This window comes from Lipotes vexillifer, unplaced genomic scaffold (assembly GCF_000442215.2).
Source record: "Lipotes vexillifer unplaced genomic scaffold, Lipotes_vexillifer_v1.1 scaffold2315, whole genome shotgun sequence".
Taxonomy (NCBI): domain Eukaryota; kingdom Metazoa; phylum Chordata; class Mammalia; order Artiodactyla; family Lipotidae; genus Lipotes; species Lipotes vexillifer.
Genome location: NW_006792404.1, coordinates 1,234,744 through 1,241,402, shown reverse-complemented (window position 1 = coordinate 1,241,402; position 6,659 = coordinate 1,234,744). Strand labels below are relative to the sequence as shown.

At 42.5% G+C, this 6,659-nt stretch overlaps 1 pseudogene; it reads right to left on the bottom strand.

Moving 5' to 3' along the window:
• Positions 1-2,517: 2,517 nt before the first annotated feature.
• On the bottom strand, positions 2,518-4,710 carry LOC103091324 (nucleolin pseudogene; annotated as a pseudogene).
• Positions 4,711-6,659: the final 1,949 nt, after the last annotated feature.

Here is a 6,659-nt window from a genome sequence, read left to right as displayed (position 1 = left end):
CATGATACCCACAGTATCATTTAGTTCAGTACTACTGAACCAAAAATTTCCAAAGTGCTCTGGAATTTGTAGTTCAGAAATGACGTGTTGGGCCTTTAGTGGACTATAAGTTTGAGATGGCTAAGGAGGCTGAGGGATGGCATTCCGGGTTGAGGGAAAATGGGAGCAGAGGCACAACTGTAGAAATATACAAGATGCATCTACTTCCTCATTTATTTCCTTCCTCCTAGAAACGTAATTCATTGGCACTGAATTCAGCTCTTACTCTGCACCCTGCACTGTTCTGGGCACCACAGAAGGAATATGTCTTATACTGCAGTCTTCCGAATGTAATTGCATTAAGCCTATGCATCAATGTAAGTTGAGCTGAGATATTTACATCATTTAGCAGCACTGCTCACTCCAATCCTGAACTAGGGTTTAGCTCCCCATATGATTCTTTTCTATTTCTTAGAGTAGTTTTGTCCCTTCCTCAATAAAAGTTTCTCATATTTCTTAGAAAGGTGATTCTGGGAAGATTTATCATTTTAAATTTTTATTATAAATGGAACTTCTTTTTCATTACTATATTTTCTAACTACGTAATATCTGTGTAATGGAGCTCTCTAGATAGTTGGATATTCACCTTGTATTCAGGCACTTTGCCGAGTCTTACAAATTATGAAGTTCTTTCAGCTAATTATTTTGACATTTCTAGGTAACAGTCCTCTTTTGTGGTAGTTACACCATTTATTTTTATTTCATGTCTTATTGAGGTCAGAACTTTCAGACTATAACAATGAATAGTGATCATCACCAGCCTGGTTGTACTCCACCTGAAAGAGAAGCCACAAGAGTTTCAGTATTACGTTGGCTCTTGATTAGAAATAGATTATCATGTTAAAGAAGAATTCTACTATTACTTAGATTTGTGCCCAGACATCACCGTCATATAAAACAAGGTGTCCCTTAACTTCAGAATGTAGTCCCCTAAGTACATGCTCCCCTGAAAGAAAAGTGGCCTTTCTACCTGCCCTTAAGAGGCCTTCCCATTTCCTGACCAACGTGAACATTTACAATCTTTTCAGAGGAAACTCAAATCTCTGCTTCCATCAAGAGGTCTTCTACAGTCCCACATTCTCAGGCTCTGGGATCTCCTATTGCTGAATCACACCAGATGTGATATCCTGTCCAAGCAGGGCTCTACCAAGCCAATCCAGGACCCTTCCCACAGTCTCTCCTTTGGATGAGGTAAAGAACTCATATTCCCTGCTTGAGTGCCAAGGATTCACACACATACCCCAGAAATGAACAGTCATTTTTAGGGTGAGTCCAGTTTACATACATAGTTTAAAAGAAAATGGTCTCTAAATCTGAAAATACACCCACTTTGCAATACTAAAAATGACATTTCAAGGTTCATCTCTGCTTTCAGAGTGATGGTGATTTCAAAGGTTTTGTTCAAGAACAGTGGGGGAATATATGCTATTTATTCATGTCTGCAACATGCCGTATAGCTCCCCATCCCATACCCTATGTAAACATCCTTCTTCCCTTGGCAAATAGCATCTTCTAACATACCACATAATTCACTTATTTATTATAGCATTGTCTCTCTCTCCCCCATTGAGAATGCGATCTCCACTGGGACAGGGATCTTGCCTGTCTTATTCACTAATGGATCCCAAAGATCGAGAACAACACTTAGTGTATAATAGTCATTCAATCTATATTTTTTAAATCAATGAGTGAAAAATCAGATGGTGGTATTTTTGCTAAAACAACAGAAAACCTATTATTAATAGAAATTAATGTTTTCATCTTTAGAAACAAAAAATCAATAGCAAGTTTCAAATTATTCTCTCCAACTTTATTTCATTTTATTTTTTAACAAGTCTGGCACCAGAGTTTAGGACTTTTAATTTGTCCCAAAGTTGCTAAAGCAAAAATCATGATAGAACATTCTGCTTTCCTTTACAACCCCCCCCCCAACGCAAAAAAAACAAAAACAAAAAACCAAAACCAAAATACTCCGTAGGAAAAAAAATGGTTTTGTACATGGGAGGAAACAATATAAATTCAAAACTTACAGATAAGGGTTAGCTCTATCACTCATCTCTTTAAAAAGTTTATACGGGGCTTCCCTGGTGGCGCAGTGGTTGAGGGTCCGCCTGCCGATGCAGGGGACACAGGTTCGTGCCCCGGTCCGGGAAGATCCCACGTGCCGCGGAGCGGCTGGGCCCGTGAGCCATGGCCGCTGAGCCTGCGCGTCCGAAGCCTGTGCTCCGCAACGGGAGAGGCCACAACAGTGAGAGGCCCGCGTACTGCAAAAAAAAAAAAAGTTTATACGAATATCCAGTCAACACCATCAGGGTTATCTCCCTTGAAATGTTATCTATACGGATTTCCAAGTAGACCACAGGGCTGTATCCTGTCTTGGAATGTCCTCAGAAGGCTCCGTCATTGAGCAGGTAACAGAGTAAAATCCTCAGAGTCCTTTCTTTCAGATGGAAGAGGGAAAGACAGGGATAGAAGAAACTATTCAAACTTTGTCTTCTTTCCTTGTGGCTTGTGGTCTCCTCCTCCTCCTCTGCCTCCTCGGAAGCCTCCTCGCCCTCCAAAGCCTCCCCGGCCTCTGCCACCAAATCCACCTCGGCCACCGAAGCCACCTTCACCCTTAGGCTTGGCCCAGTCCAAAGTAACTGTGTTTCCATCAATTTCACCATCTTCCGTGGCCTCCGTGGCAGCTTTGGCATCTTCCTCGCTGTTGAAGTCTACAAAACCAAACCCCTTGGAGGATCCAGTCTCCCGGTCAGTGACTATCCTTGCACGCATAGAGCCGTCAAACGACTCCTTTAATGTCTCTTCTGTAGTATCCTCAGGCAGACCTTTGACAAACAGAGTTTTGGATGGCTGGCTTCTTGCACTAGGTGATCCCCTGGGTCCTTGGCAACTCCAGCCTGATGGCTCTGCCCTCAATTTCCCTTTTATTACATGAATTTAAAGCTTCTTTAGCATCTTCAAATGAAGCAAATTCTATAAATGCATACCCTTTAGATTTGCCATTTTGGTTCTGGGGCACTTTGATAAACGTTTCCTTCTCAAATACTTCCTGAAGAGTTTCTTCCATTGCACTACAGGAGAGGTTGCTTAAAACCAGGGTTTTTGATTCACCACTCCAAGTGCTGTTCTTTCCACCTCTATAGTCTTGACTTTGACCTTTCTCTCTGGTATAGTACAGGGAAATGGATCGCCCATCTCTCTCTGTTCCCTGCTTTTCTTCCAAGGTTTTCTCTGCATCAGCTTCTGTCTTAAATTCAATATAAGCAATCCCTTTATTCTTTCCATCCTTGCTGACTAATCTGATCTCCACAGCATCTTCAAACACCTCTTTTACTTCTTCCTGAGTAACTTTCTAAGACAGATTTTTAGCCAAAAGTGTTCTCGCATCTCATTCTTTCTTACTGTCTTTTCCCTTTGGTTTCTGTAGTTTAATTTCATTGCCAAAGACTTTTAAACCAGTGAGTTCCAAGGCTTTTTCCAGGTCTTCAGCAGATTCAAAATCCATATAGCCAAACTTCCTAGACACACCAATTCTGACATCAACAACTGCAAGACCATTTTTAGCAAAAAGGTCACTGATACCCGTTTTCAATTCAGGAGCAGATTTACTGAAGTTCAGGTTTCCGACAAAGAGCTTGAAAGATGTAGTTGGTTCAGTGGCTTCCACTTTCTGTTTCTTGGCTTCAGGAGCTGCTTCTTGTTTGGCCATTTCCTTCTTTCGTTTTCCAGGTGCTTCTCTGACAAGGTCTTCCTCCTCTTCCTCCTCCTCGACTTCATCCTCTTCCTCATCGTCATCCTCTTCATCTTCAGCAGTGCTCTTTGCCTTCACGGGAGCAGCTTTTGCCGGAGCTTTCTTTCCTTTGGCTGGTGCAGTCTCCATAGCTTCTTCTTCAGAGTCATCTTCGTCATCCTCATCATCGTCTTCATCCTCATCTTCATCCTCGTCACCCTCATCTTCATCCTCGTCACCCTCATCGTCTGAGGCAGGAGCAGCAGCTGCTTTCATCACTGCTGGCTCGAATTCATCCTCATCCTCCTCTTCACTGTCGTCTTCATCTTCCTCTTCCTCATCACTGTCTTCCTTCTTGGCATTCTTGCCATTCTTTGCTCCCTCGGCTGGAGCGGCTGCTCCCTTCTTACCAGGGATTGCTACCAACGCTTTGCCTGGTGTGGCTCCCTTTTTTGCCAGGTGTTGCTACTGCTTTGGCAGGTGTAACTGTCTTCTTGGCTGGTGTAGCGGCTGCCTTTTTGCCAGGGGTGACAACTGGTTTCTTTGCCGGTGTGCCAACTGTAACCTTTTTTGTTGGGGAAACCATCATCTTCTTTGCTGGAGTTGCGGTAGCCTTTCTGCCTTTTTTCTGAAGGATAACAACCTCTTCTCCACTGCTATCATCCTCTTCATCTTCTGACATTTCCTCATCTTCACTATCTTCTACCTCCTTTGGGGGAGGAGCCATTTTCTTGGGGTCACCTTGATTTTTTACTGGCCTTTGCAAGCTTTACCACTGATGGCGGCTTATGACGGCAGAGTGTGTGGTGAGCGAGTGGCGCAGATGAGCCCAGAGGAAGCGAAGCAACGTCGATGGTGGCCGCTGATTGCAGAGCTCGTATGCTTGGCTGCCAGCTAGAGCTCGAGACTCTCTCCAACTTTAGAAGGCAAAATTTCATCTCTTCAGGCACTTGTTGCACCAATTTTTAAAAAATATTGTCACTTTTGACCAAGAATACACAGTAGAGAAAGTAGTGATTGGAAACAAAAAGAATCTAAATAAAAAGACAGAGATATCAACACTCACCACCACATGAGGATGAGATGGCCCTGGAGGCAGAAACCATTCCTCACTGGCGCAGAAAGATGCCAGAAATGGAATGCGTGCTTCATAAATGTTTACTGAATACATGAGTGAGCAAATGAATGAATACACAAAGAAATAGCATTCTAGTGATGTAAAAAAAAGTCATGTGTGAGAATGTTCTTGGAAATCCTGAAGAGTCAATGCCTTCCCACGGAGAAGTAAACCTTTTCAAGGTGGCTTAGGATTGGAGGTCAGGAGAGGACTTTGGATAATGAAATCGTTCTAGAAAATTCAAATTACGCTGGAGATGTACTAATCATACTCCAAGCCTGAATCTTAATGATACCTAAGAGAAGAAAGAAGTAAAACCGAACCCAGGGGTTTGTTCACCCCCGTCTAGTATATAGGCCATTCGTACATTGCCAACTTTTCTTTCTCCATCTCCCAACTAAGCAATCCTGAATTTGAGTGTGGGGTGTGTGTCAAGGAAAACAACAAATCTTAAAAGTCTGCCAGATGCACCCCTTTACATTCTTCCAGGCAAAGAATCCCATTTCTTTTGCTCAGTGGCCATCACTGCCCTGCTTACCTTAGAGTGCCAGATGAAGGCTATTCTGTGACTGTGATTCAGAATTCCTGGCATTTACTACCCAGTTAATTGTAGCTTCCAATTAGTCTCTCCTGATAAGGAGAGTCAATGTTTACTCACTGATGTGATCTTGTGCTACACACCAATTGGTGTGCAGAAACAGATTACTGCTTTGTGCTGCTGCAGCATCTTACTAAACTAAACCTGAAATTCAGATGGGAGATTTTGGTCCTGGTTTTCTTAGTATTGCTTCAACCTTAATTTTTCAATTTACCACAAATCAGTGCTTACAGGGAAGGAGTGAGTCTTCCTTGGTGTGCCCTCTCTGCTTAAGTTTTCTGGGCCTTCCCTAACAGCTTTGGTATTTCACAGGAAGGCACATTTTATTAAATGGAGCCTTTGTGTCCTACATACATATGTATGGATTCCACAACAATTTTACAGCTCTTTCAAAACCCAGTTTCAAGGGCGTTTATGCGGGGAATATGAGTTTCATGAGGTTTCCTAAAAATGGACCCAGCAATCAGTGTCTGAACAAGCCCTCCAGGTGATTCTGATGCAAGGTCAAATTTAAAGTCCTTTAAAGATTCAAAGGTCATTGAGGAATATTGCCAAAGACCAGTGGTTCCCAAACTTCAATGCATCAGAATTACCTGAAAGGCTTGTTAAGACCCTGATTGCTGAGCCCCATCTCCAAGTTTCTAATTCAGTAGGTCTGGGATGCTGGCCAGGAATATGCATCTTTAAGTTCCCAAATGATGCTGATGCTGCTGGTCTGGGGACCACATTTTGAGAAACACTACAGAAAATGTAATCATTTACTTCTTTGCAATCTCTTGTAGCATTATTCCAGTGTTGCACTTTGGATGTAAAACAAAATCTAATAGGATCTTGGACCTCAGAAGAGTTCCGGGGTCTCAAAATTTTAAATTTATAGAACTAAATGGAAAAACACTGAAGGTTTTAAGAGGTCAGAGGGAGACCTGTTTCTGATGCTCTGACTTTGAGAGAAATCTTGGGTATGAAGAAATTTGGAAATGCACTGTACGTTTGTACGGGACAGGACACAGATCTGTACTTCAGTTTTTTGCCAGGCAGTTTGTATTAGAGAGGTTCATCTGTCCCCTAAAAAGAACAACTGTAGCACTAAAGGACTAGAAAGAATAAAGTGTCAGAGATTGAGAAGAAGATGAGCCTGGTTGCCATTTTATCACTGACTTGCCTGGTGAGCA